We start from the raw sequence: 18997 nt of genomic DNA on the forward strand, positions 1-18997 counted from the left end.
TTTTTAAAACATTTGTTTTCATAGCTGGGGATTACTCTTTTGGCAGAGGGTAGGGAGAATGAGAAAAATATTGTAGGATAAAAGAGAGAGTACTGATTAAAAAAAAAATGCAACATGGGCGCCTGGGTGGCGCAGTCGGTTAAAGCGTCCGACTTCAGCCAGGTCACAATCTCGCGGTCCGTGAGTTCGAGCCCCGCGTCAGGCTCTGGGCTGATGGCTCAGAGCCTGGAGCCTGTTTCCGATTCTGTGTCTCCCTCTCTCTCTGCCCCTCCCCTGTTCATGCTCTGTCTCTCTCTGTCTCAAAAATAAATAAAAAAACGTTGAAAAAAAAATTAAAAAAAAATGCAACCAATTCCATTTCGGCTTTGGGAAGAAATGCTTTGAGTTTGGAGGTGAATAGGTAGGATCGTGTCGCCATGTATATGCTATTTGCATATCATTCCTTGCCTTAAAAAAAATTACTATATAGGGGGCGCTTGGGTGGCTCAGCCTGTTAAATGTTCGACTCTTGATTTCAGCTCATGTCATGATCTCGAGGTTTGGGGAATCCAGCCTCACCTCAGGCTCCATGCTGATAACGTGGAGCCTGTTCGGATTCTCTCTCTCCCACTCTGCCCCTCCCCTGCTTGTGCTCTCTCTCTCTCTCTCTCTCTCTGCTTCAAAATAAATAAATAAAATAATTTAAAAAAAAAGAAAATTACTATTTAACAAAGAGGTAATTATTGACCCAGTGTACTTAGAGTATGATTATTCTTTTTATATTTTTTTAATGTTTATTTATTTTTGAGAGAGAAAGACAGTGCGCGTGTGAGGGTAAGGCAGAGAGAGAGGGAGCCACAGAATCCAAAGCAGGCTCCGGGCTCTAAGCTGTCAGCACAGAGCCTGATGTGGGGCTCAAACTCACGAACCACAAGATCATGACCTGAGCCGAAGTCAGACACTTAACCGACTGAGTCACCCACGTGCCCTGTTGTTGTTTTTTTAAAGTAGTTTCTACACCCAACCTGGGGCTCGAACTCACTACCCTGAGATCAAGAGTCCGGTGCTCTACCTCCCGAGCCAGCCCTGCCATTTTTATTGTTAGTAGATGTAGTCGCTTTAGAATAGCATATCCAGCACAGCTTAGCAAATGGACGTATTTATTAGCTCCGAGTGTATACTCACATCAGATCTCTTCTTTTTTTTGTTTTTACTCTGTGTTTATGATATAAGTGATCTTTTAAAAATCATCTTGTATTTTTGGTATAAATTACCTAAAAATAAAGGGAGGTTTGTTGTTGTTGTTGTTGTTGTTTAAATTAGAAATTAGTGAGGTCTTAGAGAAAGAGAGGAGATATCGTATACATTTTAGGAAAGTCACCTCCTGCATGTTCTATAGGATTTTGCACATAATGGAAACCAGAAGTCGCCAAGTTAACAGTCGACCTCAAGAATAAGCAGGCTGAATTCTCATCCCTGTTCTGTGAGCACTGAGTTCAGTGAAAAGCAGTGATTTGGGGGAGAAATATGAAGCTCTGGTGAAGGGTAGATGGTGCTCTGAGCAAGTTACTGCTCCCACACCGCAGACCCAAGCACGTGAAATAATTTGGGGTCTCACATTTTTATGGGAGGTTACACTGATTATCACTAGAGGACTGTTGCCTTTGTGATTTTGTGAAGGACGTGTAACCTTGCTCATTTGGAAGAAAAAAAAAAATGCCTGCCAGAATCAGCCAGCGTGGAATATAGAACACGATCCCTCTAGTCTGAGGATTCCCCGACATCTGTGTGTATTCTAAGAGGATATTCAAAGAGAGGCTGGAGAATGAGCAAAGCAAAAGTATTTATTGACATCGGACCATGTGCCAGGCGTGAGAGTTATTTCATTTATTCCCCACTGAAACTCTACACGGTGGTATTCCCATTTCGTAGATGAGAAGCCTGAGGCTCAGTCAGGCTAACTTACCTGGTGGACAGTGTATCGAGGACGATCTGCTTCCAAGCCTATGCCCTTTCCAAAGCAGCCCCCTGCTCCCGGCCGGCCTGTTCCACCGGGCACGCCGGTATGGAGCCTCCCTTGTCTAACCTGGGGCGGTCCTACCTTCCCTGCTCTGGCTGTTGGAATGTGCATGCCAGTGTCTGAAAGCCATTAAGGAAAATGAGTCACTGGCTGGATGCATTGAACTCCTTTCGATTATGAGAGCTTCACGGAGAAATAAAGTACCAAATGATTTTTCTTCGTAAAAAGAATTGAATCTCTCTCCTGAGTAGAGATTGTTGGCAAGTTCATGTGCAATCATGGTCAGCAGAAAAGAAATACAAGCAATAATGAAAAGCTTGTGGACTCGGAATGCCTTTAGCCCCCAGAGCTGAAGAGCAGGCCTTTGGGGAATGTTGTAGAGAGGATGCAGAATTGGGGCATGCAAAGAATTTTGGTTTTGGAGGAAAAGGCAGGGAACAGAAAATGAAGAGATGGAGAGCAAGGCGCGATGGATGGTTACTCTTCACCCCTGGGTAAGGTGGTGTGAATTGCTTTTGTTTCACCCCTTACCCCCCAAATAATTTCTTTCTGGTGAAGAAATATTTTTGAGGTAACTCATTACCTTTTGGCTTTAGGCCTGGAAGCCTCAGAAGTTGAAAGTAATTTTATATGCTACAGATGCTTCCTGGTTTTAAAACTGTGACCTGGCTTCTAAACGATGATGACATCGATGCTATAGGATAATACTCTTCCATACCAGTAGCAGCTGTGGGGGACTCTTTACAAACTTAGAGGGAGGGGAGGCAGTCCGATTTAGATCATGGGCTGACCGAAGGGAAGATATTTGGCGTGATTTCCACTGTAGGTAAAGATAAATTGGTATTGTGTTCTAGTTCCGAGGCCGCGCAGTAGACAAACCCGTCTTTGCCTGTTGGTACTTTTAAAAACTCTTAGTATTGATTCCATACTTTTGATGTGTTTTCATGACCCAGTTCAGACTACCCAAGCTGTAAAACACCAGTCATTAACAAAAACTCTCCATCAGAGAAGAATCAAGGAAATTCCGCTTCCATTATTTAAGTTTTGACATCTCTGGAGGGACACAGTAAAACTCTTTCTACCCGTTAGTAGTTGACCTTGAAATAGGATACGTATTTCCTCTGTGGTGTGCTCACTAGTCTCCGTTTTATTCCTGTAAGCACGGAGTTAAGTGATAGAAACAAAAGGAACTTCATAAAACCTTGTTGCCGAATCCTGTCCTCCTCTATTCATTGGAGCTAACTAACAGTCAACAGGGGATTTTGATGGTATTTTATGTTATTTCAACTGTTACTTCTTGAAAGAGTGGATATGTGACTTGTAAATAGGTTGTTGGAATCCACCTCTTCAAAAATTCCCGTCTGGCTTCCTTTCTTCCCCTCTAGTGCCCTCCTTTTCTTCCTGCCTCGAGCTCCATGCTTTTCTGGAGCTCCTGAAGTCTCTATAACCTCACCCTTCCTACAGGATCCTAGGTCAGCACTCCTTTGTGTCTGTTTGGTCATTTGTGGGCGGTGGTGGGTGGGCCCCGCCCCTTTGTGTAAGAGACACGCCCACAGAGTCTCATCCATGGTCTAGCTTGTTGCCCATTATGAAACGGGAGGTTCGTCCTGTAGGGGAGGGGAAGCCAGGGAGCCGGGGAGAATACAAGACCTTTCCTCACCTTGCACCTAGGCTCACGAACTCAGCAAAAACAAGGAAGGAAGGAACAGTTGCCTTGCACAATTTATTTCATTTCTGGATCCCTTTTCCTGTATCCTATCAAAATCTCCTCTCTGCTAGATTATTGATACGAAGTTTTATCTGGTACAGCTGCTGCTGTCTCTCCCCAGGGGTGTCTTCACTTTGAATAATGGAGTTAGTTCAAAGCCCCTGCTTAGCCACTCAAGGAGCTGTGGATTTGCAGGGTTCAGCTGGCAGGTTGGTGTAATGTTCCTGGAACAAGAAGGCTTCTTGTTTTCCATGAAATCACCCTCTTCCCCCATGACCGACCACAAGCCACTACCCTGCTTGCTCACATGGCTGACCTTGCCGTTGTGGTTAATGAAAAGGATACGAGTCTACACATGCTGGTGGCTGGCAACATAGCAAGAAAAAGTTCCCCTGCCTGGGAGTGTAATGCAGCCCAGGGCCGGGAATGGGCCTTCTGGGTGCCCTTGGGATGGATCACCTGCCAGGTGGCCTTCTTTGCTTCATCCCAGGGTGTCAAGTGTGACCATCAGCTTAACTGGGTGCTGTCGAAGCCCGCCTTCCCCATCTGCAACACTGCTCCACTGGAGTGGGAAAGAGGCCAGTGGACGAATGTACAGCAGAGCCAAACATTGGATTACACTTTACCCATAAGTCTCTTCAGCTGGCCTAGGAATTGCATTATGAATGGGGAGGGCAGGTGACTTGCTGAGATAATCCTTGAAAGAGAGATTTCGTGCATAGAAACTCAACCTCCTTTCCAGTGTTCCACATGGAGTAATCACGAACCACATTATAGCTTTGTATTTCCATACTATTAATTGCAAGTTATGTGTGTATACTTGAAGTATCAACTTAAAAACAGTGCTTTACCTTTCTCATAAACAGGCTCTGATCTGCCTATTTTACATTATGGTGGCCAGAGCACCACCATTCTATTAAAAGTATAATGTTTTCAGGGCACCTGGTGGCTCAGTCAGTTGACTGTCCGACTGTTAATTTTGGTTGGATCCCAGGGTGGTGGGACTGAGCCCCGCGTCAAGCTCCGCAGTGAGCATGGAGTCTGCTTAAGATTCTCTCTCTCTCTCTCTCTCTCTCTCTCTCTCTCTCTCTCTCCCCCCTGCTCACACTCGCTAATAATAATAATAATAATAATAATAATAATGTTTTCTTATGCCAGCCAATCAAATGCTCTATCTGTTTAAACTCTGTCCTCCACTCTGTATTTGAAAGCTCTTTAGTGACCTCTCAAAGTCAGCCCTATGTTCAGGTCAATGTCATACTAGGAGTAAATGAAGAATCAAGGTTATTCTTGCTCTGCAGTCTTGCCTTAAAAAAGTGAGTTACCATTCCTAGAGGCAAAGGAACCGTGCTGTGCTTTGGTTACACATATGCAAGTGGGATTTATGAGCTTTGGGAAGGAAGCAGAGGTCATCATGATACTTGGTAAATTATGAGAGGGGGTCAGAGGGTCAGAAAAAGGGAGCTTCCCTGCCAGACATCCCTGGCTGAGAGTTGAAATACCATGGAGCAGATAGTTCGAAAATTATGAGTAACCTTCTCAACTTTGTCCTAGACCCTCGTGCCTGAGAGTACAAACCAAAGGAGGGAGTATAGCTTTGCAGGGATCTGGGGTGGGGGGGGTGTGGAAGGGGGAGGATGATAGCTGGCCAATCTTGCAGGGTTCTACAGTGAGTACTAAAGGTTGAAAGTAGTGTCAAGGCCTCCCCAAAAGCCTGGAATGACCCCACATACCTGCACATCAGCCTCAGACCCACCGCGGCCTCTCGGATCTTCCGGGTGGAAGAGGAGAGAGATGTTCATACCAACAGGAAGTGCTCATCTCGATGATGCGGTTTCCTCTTTGCTCCCTCCCTGAGGGTCTCTCCCTCCCCTCCCTCCACCTCAAAACGGCTGAACCAGATGCCCTTCAGACAGGCTTGACATTCCAGTGCTGCCACTGCCCCGTATTCTGAAGGACAGGAGGTGGGGCAGCCTAGGCAGATGGTCCAGACAGAAATGCCTGTGAAGTCACAGGGTCACCCCGACACCCACGTGCGGCTTGTGTATGGTCAAACACCGCCTTGACAATAGCACTGTGTCTTGCTTGTGAACAACGGTTTCTGGTTTTCTCTCTCTGTCCGCATAGTCCTCGTTGTGTTGGCTCCGTCCTGTATTTTCGACTTCTTTCTGTGAAGCTTTGATGGGAAGGTTCTGCAGGTTCCTACACTTCTTCTGGAAGGGCCGTTGATAAACTTAAATGTTTTTTTGAAAGCCTTTTCGTGGCACGAGCCGGGGCCCCGCTGAACATTTTTGAGCTGTGATTTGCACTGCGGCTCCAGAAACTACCATGCCAGTGGCGCTGAACAGGAACTATACGACTTTTAATTTTGCTGAGGGGCTCGTTTCTCTCTCTTGATCTCACTCTCTCAGTTTTTCAGTGTAGGGCCAGAGGCCGTTCGTGTACTTTGAGACTGTTTTCAACTTTTTGCTCCTGCTATTTCCAGGCAATTAGCAAAGCCCGTTTAGAGTTGAATTGTTATGTGCACACATTCTGTTTTAAATTCATTGCTGTCAGAGGGATGTATGTTAAACGTCAAGGAGAACTCCTAGAGATTGAAGTCTTTACTTATTTTATCAACAAAAGATTTAACTAGATATTAAAAATGACAACAGGGGCACCTGGGCACCTCAGTCGCTTGAGCACCTGACTTTGGCTCAGGTCATGATCTCAGGGTTCCTGGGTTCGAGCCCCATGTTAGGCTCTGTGCTGACAGCATGGAGCCTGCTTTCTTCGGATCCTCTGTCCCCTTCTCTGTACTTCCCCCGCTCTCTCTCTCTCTCTCTCTCAAAAATAAACATTGAAAAAAAAAAAAAGACAACAAATAGTATTCATCCAGCTAGAAGAATGTATGAACTCTAGTAGATTCAAAATCATGCCAGAGAGCTGTAGCTGGGTTGTTGTTTTTTTTTTCTTTTTGCCTCTCTACAGATTATTTTCCTTAATTGCAATGTTAAAAATACTAATTTGTAATTATGGCCCCAGTTATGTTGTATTAATTATAATTACGATGTTTTATCACACAGACTAGCAACTGATGATGGCCCTTGTCTGTTTAAATAATATCAATCTGTCTTTGAATTTAAGAAATGGCATCACTTGCTTATTTAATTGATGTCAGCAGTGAAATGGAACTGTCAAGAATAGTTTTTGTGTCAGAACACATTTTTATCCCAATAAAGCTTATAGCTTTCACAATAAATTTCAACCCCCAAAATATACTTGGCTATTTCTGGGAATTGATCAGCCAGAAACTGGGAAATGAGGCCAGGCTCCAGCACTGAGCTCTTGGGTGATAAGGGCTGATGAGGGCCGGTGGGTTGGCTGAGCCCAGTCCGTGGAGCTCGGCATACCTACGACAGCATAGAACTAGAGATCAAAGCCGCAATTACCTTGGGGTCAGGAGAGGTCGCAGCTCCACAGGCAGGTGGACCTTAGGGCCTCCAGTCAGCAAGTCTCCCAGCCCAGACCCCCAACTGGAGATGGGGGTGCCAACATCCACCACTGTGCTTTTTCTCTGCTCCTGGATTGAGGCTGTGTGTTGAAGGTCTAACATCCCTGGAATGGACAGAGCCAGACCTCATGCTTTAGCAGCAAAGCATTCTGGGAACTCTGGTCCGTGTGTGCATGCCTCCAGCTCCCTCTCCGTCATAAAAACACTACTGCACTGTTATTATCAGAGTTTTACACTCAACAGTGCTTTTGTCTGATTTACCTCGTTCGCGCTTCTTGGTGACGTTGGGAGGTAGGCAAGATGGTCGTTGCCATCTTGGAAAGGGGAAAGTGAGACTTAGTGGTTTAACGGATCCAATTCAAAGCCTAATGTCAGCTTAAGTCATTTATTCAAAGGACAACAGTGAATGAGTGCTGAACGTCTTCCCACCTGCGCTTGGAGCTACACGCTAGACCTTCCTCAGTAACGACTGTGTGTGGAGCACTCTGGTGTGGCCAAGGACGTTAGGAGGCAATATGCTTTTGGAGAACCCAAAGCTAAGATCTGCCATAGAGGTTGAATCTAACTCTGCGTTTTATACATCAGGAATTGAGGACCAGACAGATGTCTAAGTTACATTGAATGCTCAGCAAAGCCTGTAGAGCCCACGCTCCAACTCTTTGCCCAGTGCTCTCTGGACCACTGAGCACGTCTCCCGCATAGAACAGCATTGGCCATTATTCCATAGATATCTCATTTATATCACCGCCAACCATTATGGAAACTCCTAGAATAGATGTTGTGTGAAAAGGCCAGCATTTCCCCATCTTAGGTAGGGGAAGACAAGATGCTCAGAGGCATCCTTCCGCTGGTCTGGTTCCCCTTGCTTATGGGGGAAGTTTGTCGAGATCTAAGAGATTCTGGCCTCTGACTGTTTTCTCTGGGAGAACAAGGAGAATCAGAAATGCGGTGCCTTCCCAAATGGTTTCTAAATGATCCCATTTTTTATCCTACTTTCCTTCCTATTAAAATTCTTACCTTGAGTTACATCTCAAGTGCAAGAAGGCTGCTTCCAAAGCAAGGCCCAGCCAGAAGATGGCCTGACGGAGCCAAGGGTCAGCTGGAACAAGGATGAAATGTATTACAAAGGTTTGGCATAATGAGGGAGAAATAGAAATCTGGAGTTCAGAAGCTCTTTTTTTCTTAGGAGCTTTGAGTCTTTTTTGTGTTTAGTATTCCAGGGGAGAAGGGTTTGGTGGAAATTGAAGGGAAATGCTGCCAGACAGAAATTCCATATCAGATAGACATTTGCCTCCTTTCAAGAAGGTGTGAGGGTAGCCATGAAGCATTAAGGCACGGGGGAGTCAGAGTGATGGGTTGGAATGCTCTCGATGGAGCATGAGCAGTGGCTGGGGACAGACCTGCAGGTTGGCTGGGGAGGCTGATGTGAGCGTTGGGTGAGTTTCTGGGCCAACTCCTTGCGCCTGAACCCCTCAGACCTGAGGTAGTTTACAGACCAGGAGGTGAGCCCTCAAGTCAAGCACACTGCCCAAGTCAAGGCTCCCCAAACACCAATGCCTCCTTCACAGCCTTTCTATTTATTCTGGAAGTGAAGTCAGCACTAGAGACATCCCCGCCTTCCTGGTGCCTAAATGGGGGGCAAGGGGGCTCAGAGAAGAAACAAGCAAGTAAGTGATATATCTAGTATATCAGGTGGCATTTAAGTGCTGTGGAAGAAAACCAGGCAGAATTCTCAAGGAACTGGTCGTCCTGATGTCCATCGATTGTGTGTAGGGGGTCAGTTCCAAGATATTTGTCACCCTTGTGGAGCTGACCTGGGGTAACTCTTCTCGGCCATTTTATATAACACTATGCAGGGCACTTCATTTCCATTTTGTTTCTTTGTTAAGCAGCAATGTGGAGGAAAGACCTCTGAATAAAGCCCTCTGAGATCTGTTAATGAGCCAACAGTCTCTTATACTAGATAGTCCATTCATTTGTGTATCTTATTGAGAGCCAGCATTCCGTTGTATGCAGAAAGAGACGAATGTATTTGGTTTTGGGTGTTTTAAACATCAGACTCCTTACTTCCATTGGAGTCATGACAACACAAGCACAGAGGCGTTCAGACGCTTCCCTTGGCCACAGACGAGCACAAGAGCCGTGGCTGTCCTAATATTGCTCAGGCTCTTATTACACCAGGTACCGCGTTTTTATATGCTAGGCACAGACTTCGCGTTTTTTCATAAACTATCTCATTTCATACAGCAAAACAGTAACACAAATATTATTATTACTATCTTTACTACTTTAAGGACGAGGAAATGGGGCGCCTGGGTGGCTCGGTCGGTTAAGTATCGGACTCTTGGTTTCAGCTCAGGTCATGATCTCACAGTTCATGGGTTAGAGCCGCGTGCCGAAGCCTGCTTGGGATTCTGTCTCTCCCTTTCTCTCTGCGCCTCCCCTGCTCACTTTCTCGGTTTCTCTCTCTCTCAAAATAAATAAATAAACTTTAAAAATTTTTTAAAAAAGAAAAGATGAGGAAACCACACATGACACATGATAAAGGCAGCATTTCCAGGGTAAAATGCCCAAGGTCTGAGATGTTAGGAGTAGAACTGGAGGCTCAAAGCCACGTATATCTTTCCAAGAATGATACCCCCAATCACTGTCCTAAGTTCACTGTAGAATTACTTGGAATTCTTAGGAAATTCGGAATTCCTAGGATTTTTGCCCTGAATCTTTTTCTTTTTGAGATGTGGCAGCTTTTTTTGTTTCGTTTTGTCCGTTTACCCTTGAGAGTCCCTGAGACTTTATCCTGTATTTTAGATTTATCGTTAATCAATTATAAAACTGAACATGACTCACAAAGTCTCACAAAGCCTACCTAATTTTATCCCATCTTTAATGTTTTAAATGTTTAAATGTTTAAATGTTTTCTTTTTAGAAAAGAATTATGTTACAATTGGGTCTCTCAGTGAGTAACATTTTTTTTTTGTTTGTTTTTACCCCAAATAACCTGAAATTATGTTGGTCTCCAAGTTACTGGTAGAACTGTGTGTCCTTAGGATAAAATTACTTCTAAGATGATTTCCGCAACATTTGCTTTTGTTGTGTTCTTTAGTTTTGTGTTATGGGGGCTACTAATTTTCATTTGTTCAATAGCAGCTTCATTAAATCTATTAGATTTGCAGAAATCAATTCTTTCTGATGTCATGACACAAATGGTCGCCCCATTTTAGTTTTCCAGACTGGGTACCTCTAAGGGACTCTGAGGCATTTTGAAGAGATGAAGGTGGGCTCAAAGCCATCAGTGTGGAGTATGTCTTGCTTCCTCTCAAGTTCGGGATTTCAGCTGCTTCCTTCCATCAGGCCAGGGGCTGCATTTATTGTACTCGTTAAGTTCGCGGCGCCCCCTCGTGGTGCAACTGATACATAGTCAAGGTGAAAAAAAATGTTGGCAAGCTTACAAGTGATAAAAAAAAAAGGCTGTGCATTTAGATAGGATCTTATTCTTCCCATTTTTAAGGCTGTCAAATGCGTAAAATCTTGTTTTCCGATTTTGGTTTAAATTCATCTGTAGCTGTTTATATCATATTCAGTGCTTCATTTTGGGGAGGGAAAAACAAATCAGAAAAGCAAGCTCAAATCCCAAATCCCCCACAAGTTCAAAAAAATATATATATACATATTTTTTTAATGTAAGAGTAATACATGTGCATTCTGGAAATACTGGAAAGAACAGATAAAGAGCAAAAGAATCACTTATGATCTCACAACCCACATGGATTAACATTGGGTTAAATGTTCACACACCCATTATATGTGTGACCTTCATTCTGTGTTGTTACAGAGTCTGCTTCTTCATCATTGTTAATAGTTGCTTAGTTTGGTGGGTTCCATTGCGTACCTGCTTGTGGATTATTATAGATTATAGATTTCCTTAAAGTCAGTTGCTCAAAATAGAATGGCTGAATCGAAAGGACATGCAAAATTTTAAGGCATTAGATACGTACTTCCTAGTTATTGTAAGTAAAGCATCTTTTGGGGAATGCAGTTTTTTTTTAAATAAGCGTTTCAAGTTCCTAGCATTTGCCTTCTTACTCTGTGCCAGGAATTGTGTCTCTTGGTTTCCATGCCTCGATCCCATTTGATCCTCATAACAACTATGTGAAGTAAATACTATTATTGTTCTCGCTTTCCAGATAAGGAATGTCAGGCTTACAGGAATTAAATAGCTGCTATGTGATTCCAAGAGCAGGAAGACAGAAGGCTTTCAGAAATTGGATCAGAATAGCACTTTGCATCCCTTGAATCTGGAACTAAGTGGAAACTAATACTGATAATTCTCCATTGGTAAAATAAAGAACAAGGGTGTTGGCAATAAGAGAGGAGGAAGAGGAAATACGGGTCTGTAAATTTAGAAACATGATGAAAATTCTAAGTTAAGACTCTGGCAATTAGATCTTCTTGTTAGAAGAAGGTACAATGGACAACTCCGTGATTACTGTATAATTACAAACTCTGGGGAACCCCTAATACGGAGGTGTTTTCGCTAGATCTTGTCATTTTCTTTTCATGAATACATTTTCTTTGACCACAATAGTCTTCAGACTGCTTCAATTACTCCTAAATAGCCAAAAGTTGACTAGAAGGAAAGTGTATCAGAAAATCTTCCATTTCTGGATAAAACCAGAACCTTTTGCGAGCTTTTCGATTTTGGCAAATCTCCAAAGTTCCTTATGGTTTTTCTCTCACTGTTACTCGCTAGGGACCTACATTTGCCTTTTGTGACTGTCACCCATATTCTTCTCTTTTCGTATTCTTATGTAATTATCTTTATTCTAGAAAGCTCAGGAAGATACAGAGCAAAAGAAAGAGAATGAATAGTGCTCATCATTCAGGCTGTTAGAAATACTGTGTGTGTTGTTCATTTTTGGTTCTCTTTGTCATTACTCAATATTTACTATTCCTGATCTGCCCTTCTCAGGCTCACCAGCACTGTCTTTATTCTTAAGGAAGATATTTTGAAGCTCTTTCTCTTCCTGCTGCATTTAGCCTTTCAAAGACATCTTGAGCACCAGTTAGTGGAACGGCCACCTGTGTCGTTTCCCTTGACCATTTTCCTCTTATGATGCCATCGGATTTATTAGGAATCTTTGAAATACTCAACATTTCCTTCTGTTTAATTTTTATGGCATTATCATGAGGCAGCTACAGCTGTTTTCTTGAGGTCGTGGGCTTGCCGTTACATTCCCTTATCTTGATGTGGCCTCGTGATGTCCGTCAACTACTGATCGCCATTATAATTCTCTGAAGTGACTCGGAGATGCTCCTTCCCCACCCACACTGATTTTTTTTTTTAGGAACAATTTTCTGTTTTATGGCCAAATCTATAAATCAGACTTCTAAGTTCTACACACTTGATTTAACCGGAGTGTGTGAGTGGCCTAATAAAATCCCGTTCTCCTTCTACACTTCCTTCTGTAGGGCTCAGAACCTATAGAGCCTGAAACATTTTGCACACGTATGGAACCTGCTGAAAAGTGAGGAGGTTTTCTGTGAGTTGAATTTTGTAATCCTGAGGAAATGGATGCCATTAGAGAGCTCAAGTTCCTGCAGACCCAATTTCTGGAACCCCTTCTGCGTGGGAGCCACTGACCGCATCTTTGAAGAAAGGCCTCCTGCCTCTCCAGCACCCCAGGGTCCTTTCCTGCTCTGATGCAGGACGGCTCTCCCAGCTTCTGTGTTTCCTCGACCTCAGGCAGTAAGGGCAAGAAAGGATGACCAGCAAAGTTGGTACTTGCTCGAAATTGGAAGCCTTTGACCACTCCTGTGTTTGTCCCCCTACGTTCTTGGATTGCAGACAGTCCTTGCCTAAAGCAGCTGCTTTAGCGACTTTCTTTGTCCCCCTTTTGTCCAAGTATTGTATTATTATTGTTGCAGGTCCCTCTGCTGAGAGCCCTCCTACAGAGAGAGGCTGGGGTCTCTGCCCTCCTGACAGCCATGTTGTTGGGGAACTGGTCTCCCCTTCCCTCTCTTGTTCTCCATCCGCGCTGTGCGGGGCTGGCTCTCTCGGGTTCTCTGCCCTCAGCCCATTTTATTTCCCATCTCCTTCGGATGCACGTTCTGGTTTTCTGCACCCTTTTCTCCTTGCTTGTGCACAGCAGCTCTTCAAATCTATCATCCTGTTTTTATCTTGCACTTTTATTTATCATGCACCTACGGGGCTTTAGTATTTGTGATCTGCTTCAGATTTCTTTCGTAGTTGATGAAGCCTGTAAAGAATCAGAAGCCCTACAGCAACCCTCACTTTTCTAGGGAGAATATATTCACCTAGGAAAGGGCTTTTATGAGGTCAGTCTGGCTAATAGCTCTTCTAATGGTGTCACTCTCCTGTTCTCTTAAAAGTCCCTTTGAGTTCTTTGCCTCCCCACCCCCAACTTCTGAATGCATTCTGGATAGACCATTTTAGTACAGTTCTTGCCTAGAGACCTGTCTTTTGGCTTTGGGATGTAGCCCTTGTATTCAAACGTTCTTTTCCTTGTAGGGATTTGTGTCTGATATGTGTGAAACCAGCTTCTAAATAATATAAAATTAGTGAGAAGTAAAAGAAATACACATATATACATCTTATCTCTGTATCTAGAATGGTGGTATGGACCGCAGATATGATATAATTCAATTATGACGATGTTTAGAGGCCGTGTATATTTTGGTCATATTCATATGGATACATCTGTGTGCACATGCAGTAATTGTAACAAGCAGGTGTCGAGCCAGGACATCTCACTGGCCGATTTTTTTTTTTGTTTTTTTGTTTTTTTACTTTTTCTTTTTAATTGTGGTAAAATATACATGACACAAAGTTTACCACCTTAACCACTTTTTTTTTAAGTTTTGTTTATTTTGAGAGAGAGAGAGAGAGAGAGAGTGTGTGTGTGTGTGTTTGAGAGAGAGAGAGAGTGAGAGACAGCATGAGCGGGGCAGGGGCAGAGAGAGAGAGGGAGACCGAGAATCCCAAGCAGGCTCCAGGCTGTCAGCCCAGAGCCTGACGCAGGGTTCGAACTCCCGAAACTGCGAGATCATGACCTGAGCTGAAACTATGAGTCGGGCGTTCAACCAACTGAGCCACCCAGGGACCCCCATCTTAACCAGTTCAGTGGTGTTAGGTGCATGTTGTGCAACCAGCCCCCAGCACTCTTCGTTTTGCAAAACTGAAACTCTGTCCACATCAAACAGCACCTTCCCATCCCCCTCTCCTCCCAGCCGCTGACACCCGTCATCCTACTTTGTATCACTCAATTGACTACTCTGGGTACCTCATGTAAGCGGACTCTTACAGCGTGTGTCTTTTTGTGTGCGGATTATGTTACTTCCTATAATGTTCTCAAGGCTCCTGCGTGTTGTAGTGTGTGTCTGAATTTCTTCCCCTTCTGAGGCCAGATAATATTCATTACACGTACACACCATGTTTTGTTTATCCGCTCATCTGTTGGTGGACCCTTGCTTCCACTTGGGCCTGTTGTGAATAATGCTACTGGGAGTCAGATATTTCTTTGAGACCCTGCTTTCAGTTCTCACTGGCTGATTCTGGATTCAGGAGTGAGTCATCTGCTCATGAGGATTATGGAAATTTTCATTTTTAGAAAGACAAAAAGGTATTTCCACCGTGATTATTTAAAAAACGAAGTTGTCCAGGGGTGCCTGGGTGGCTCAGTCGGTTCAGCGTCTCACCTTGGCTCAGGTCATGATCTCGCAGTTTGTGAGTTCAAGCCCCACATCGGGCTCTGTGCTGACAGCTCGGAGCTGGAGCCTGCTTCGGATTCCGTGTCTCCCTCTCTCTCCGCCCATGCCCTGCTTGCACTCTGTCTCTCGCTCTCTCAAAAATAAATAGACATAAAGAATAAAGTCCAAAAATTGATCAGTGGATCGGTGAGAATTGAAATATTTACATACTGGCACAGGAAGCATAATAAACTGAAGACACACACTCCAGGGTCACCCAGATTTCAGGGACAGAATTTGTTCCCTCAGCTGTGATCCTGATCTTCTGTTCCTGCAAGTATTCACATTGGGTGTGATCATGAAAGTCTTGTCATCCTGCATGGCAGAGCCCAGGTGCAGAGCACTGAGCTCACAAGCCAGTCTTGAGAGAAGCCCAGTGGCCATTCCCAATCAAGATGGCAGGCGGGGCTCACCACCAAACTGCACTCAGACTAGGGAAGGTATTTCAATCTGGTTTGGCAACTCTCGTAGCTTCCCTGCAGCCTTGGGAGACAATTGGCCAATGTGACATATTCTCAGATGACGCGGTGAATTTAGATAGGCTTGTGGCAAGATGTTTTAGGGGAAACTCGTTGCCAGGCGGGGCTTGCTTTCGCCATTTCTTTCTAGAACGTAAGGATGGGACTGTCACCGTTTTCTCCTTCCTTGAGGGGGACAGGGGTTAACTGCTACATTTACATCGTGAACAAATAGATGGTCGGTCCATTTTGGTCAGCCTATTCTTTTTTCTCATCATGTTTTCACCCCTTTTCTTTTCTATCTTTTTTTTCTCCTTTTCTCCTGTTATACAGGCTTTGCAGTGCATGCTGATCTCTCTTCAGGCAGAACTTGACATTCAAAGGTACTTGATGAAAATTGAATCATCTCAGCGAGTTAGTACTCCTTTTCTTTCTCTGCATTGAGTTGCACCTCACCTCCTGCCTTTTTATTCCGTTGCGTGTGGCTTTCTAATCGGCATCAGCCACTAAACCAGATGGGCTGTACTTTTTCCCCGTCTCCCCCAAGCCCCGATTTAAACCCATCAAAGCCAAATGCTTGCAGCATTCTGAAACATGCGCGTGTCTTTCTGTGTTAACTGTGAGAGTTAATATGAAGGTGCACGCTAACTGCATGCCTGCTTCGAAATACTTCGTTTGCTTTCCACACACTGAGTTGCGGAGCCGGCAGGAATGTGGAGGCGAGTCAGAGATGGGGCGGCCATCTGAAAAGTGGGGCTCTGTGGCAAGCCTCCCTCCTCGCCGCCTTGCTCGAGGCAGAGTAGTCGTGGACGGCCGACAGAAGCCATGTCATTCTAGTAACCTCGGAGCACTGTGGCTCTTCCTTCACTCGGCCCCAGGACGCCCGGTGCTGGCTTCTGATCGTGTTACTGACGTGCGTCTTAATAACAAGATGTGAGAGCAACAGACACATTGATACAGGACTTACTATGGGCCAGCCACCCTTCTAAGTGCTTTACAAGTATTAGTTTCTCACAGCAACCCATGGGGTGGATGTACTGTGGTCCTCATTTTACAAATGGGGAAACCGAGGCGCAGAGACGTTACATTACTTGACCAAGACCACATAGTCGTAATAAGTAACGGGGTTGGCGTTGGACCCCAGGCCGTCTGGCCCCAGAGTCGGTTTTCAGCATGTTACTTATTTACCCACAGTCCTCGGTGCCCTCTGTGTCCAAACGGGGCAGTTTGGAACATGAAAATTGGAAAGGGTGGGGAGAGTTTCCAGCTCTTGGATACCTGGCTGGGTGCGGGGCACTGTGCCCACAGACCTCTCGCACATTGCCACCCACGTCCTTTGTGTCCCTCCAGACGCGTGGCCTATTTCTTTCTCGTCTCCTGAGCATGTGCAGGCCAGAAGCGTTTGAGCTTTACCATGAGGTTTAGGAAGCCTCCGGCAGACTGGCCTTTGTACAGAGGTGGCCTCTTTCCCATTGGTCAGTCTTCAGTGACCACACTGACCTCTTTCCCTTTCCTTTCCTTTTATTTTTATTTTTTTTTAAAAGTTTATTTATTTTTGAGAGAGAGAGAGCGAGAGAGCACGTGTGCGCAACCCAGGGAGGGGCAGAGAGAGCGGGAGAGAGAGAATCCCAAGCAGACTCCACCTTGTCAGTGCAGAGCCAGACTCCGGGCTCAGGCTCACGAGCCTCGACGTGGAGACCTGAGCCCAAACCAAGAGTCAAGCCCTTAGCCCACGGAGCCACCCAGGGGCCCCTGCCTTTCCTTTTTTAGCAAGTGGTCTCACTGGTCTTTTGGGGGGGGCGGGTAACAAGCTCAAACTGGAAAGTTTGTCCCCAAGGGGACATTCAAGTAAAAGTTCGGCCAGACTTGCTACAGAGAATCATCGCCCCTCCCCCCATGGTCTCACTTACGATGGGATGTTTACCTCTAATTTTTTCCCATGCTGCTTAATCATTTTCATGTCTCTGTAATTTCACGTTTCTATAATTCTGTAATTTCTATAATTCATTTAAAATGGAGCTTAATTATTTCCTTGCACACGTGTCGTGCGCTGAACAGGAGGGCAGGAAAGGAGAAAAATGCCATGCATGGCTTCTCCCTACAATTTAAAATCTGCCGCCATTTTAACTGTTCCTGTCTTCTTGCAGCATAGAGATTTAGCTTCATAATGTGGGATTCTCCATCATAAATTGTGCAGTGTTTGGGGTGCCCTGCACTGTTGTCTTCCCTTATGCTTGAAAGAAATTCTCAGCACTGCCTTTTTTTTTTTTTTTTTTTTTGATATATCAGCCAGTAATGGGATATTTGAAAGTCGTTTTGAGGGATTATTTTTTGAAAAGCATTTATACACAAGTTACAATGACAGTGCTGTATTTTGGAGGAACGGGATGTAATAAGGTTGGAAATTGATGGTCTTCCTCCTTTTTGGTTAAAGGAGTAACGCTCAGCCTCGGAGGATGTCACGTCCTCTGGTTTGAAATTGGAAGTAACCATTTACTCATGTCAGGCGGGGTGGACACAGAAAGAGGGTGGTTGTATTCTCTTCTCTCACATAGGACCCCCCAAGCCGAGGGACCCCCACTGGATAGCTGGGAGCCCAGCCATCTAGAACCGCCCTCAAGAGAGCAGCTCTCTACAAGGGTAGCTAGATGCTGTCTATCATTTATAGTTGACAACTTCCTGAGCATTTTTTTCAGTGACTCCTCACCACATCTATATCAAGTAGATATTTTGGTTATTTTGTAGAAGTGAGAATGAAGGTTCCAGAGAGCCTTCACCTGGGGTCACATTGCCAGTGCACGGCCGGATTGGAATCTGCATTCTGTAAGAACCGTGTGGTAAAGAGGAAAGTGCTCTCATTCTAAATCTTGTCCTCCGCGTTCCCAGACCCTGATGTTCTTTCTTATAGTGGCTCTAGAGGGAAAAAGAACCTTTACCCTGAAATTGTCAGAACTTTCACATGTATTTTTGCATTTGAAAAGCATTCCAGTGACATTGGGAGGGTGGCTGGTGGTGGTGATGGGTGTGTGTGTTTGAGTTGGAAAGTATCAGCAGATCCTACTTTCAAGAAGTCTGAAGAGGGTCTGGCCACAAGCACGGAAGGCATGGCCGCCTCCAATACCCCAGTGTCCCGCCTGGCCCAGCTCCCTGTGGCCTTCCTCACTGCAGGGGGACTGGGGACACCTTCAGATCTCCCAGGATAAGTAAGTCAAAGGAGGGGCCTCTGCTCACAGGGCAAGCCTCTCGTTTCACTACAATGCGGTTCAGCTCTAGGGGGCCCCACGTCCTCTCCAGAAGGGACTGCAGCCTGGGCTGTGAGGATGAATTCACAAATGGCTTTGTTAGGAGGCCTTCTACAGGGCATATTTAGCATTCCTTGTTAGGCTGGTTGTATTTGACTTGAAATTTCAAAGCCCCCTGGCAGGCCCTTGCTTTTCATCACCCATAATAACAGCAGCCCTCACTCAGACACCTTTTATCCTGAAACCTTTGAAGTGCATTGCTAGCTCTCTGAATTGTAAAGGCATCTGCCCCTGCTTTGCTCAGACTTCTCCCAGTGAGGACAGTGGGAG

General features: G+C 44.9%; 1 protein-coding gene across 1 annotated transcript in view; it reads left to right on the forward strand.

The window, feature by feature from the left end:
- The window catches only part of KIAA1217 (KIAA1217 ortholog), a 305103-nt gene that overhangs the window by 130961 nt on the left and 155145 nt on the right, over positions 1 to 18997 (forward strand).

The sequence above is a fragment of the Lynx canadensis genome, chromosome B4 (genome assembly GCF_007474595.2).
Source record: "Lynx canadensis isolate LIC74 chromosome B4, mLynCan4.pri.v2, whole genome shotgun sequence".
Lineage (NCBI taxonomy): Eukaryota > Metazoa > Chordata > Mammalia > Carnivora > Felidae > Lynx > Lynx canadensis.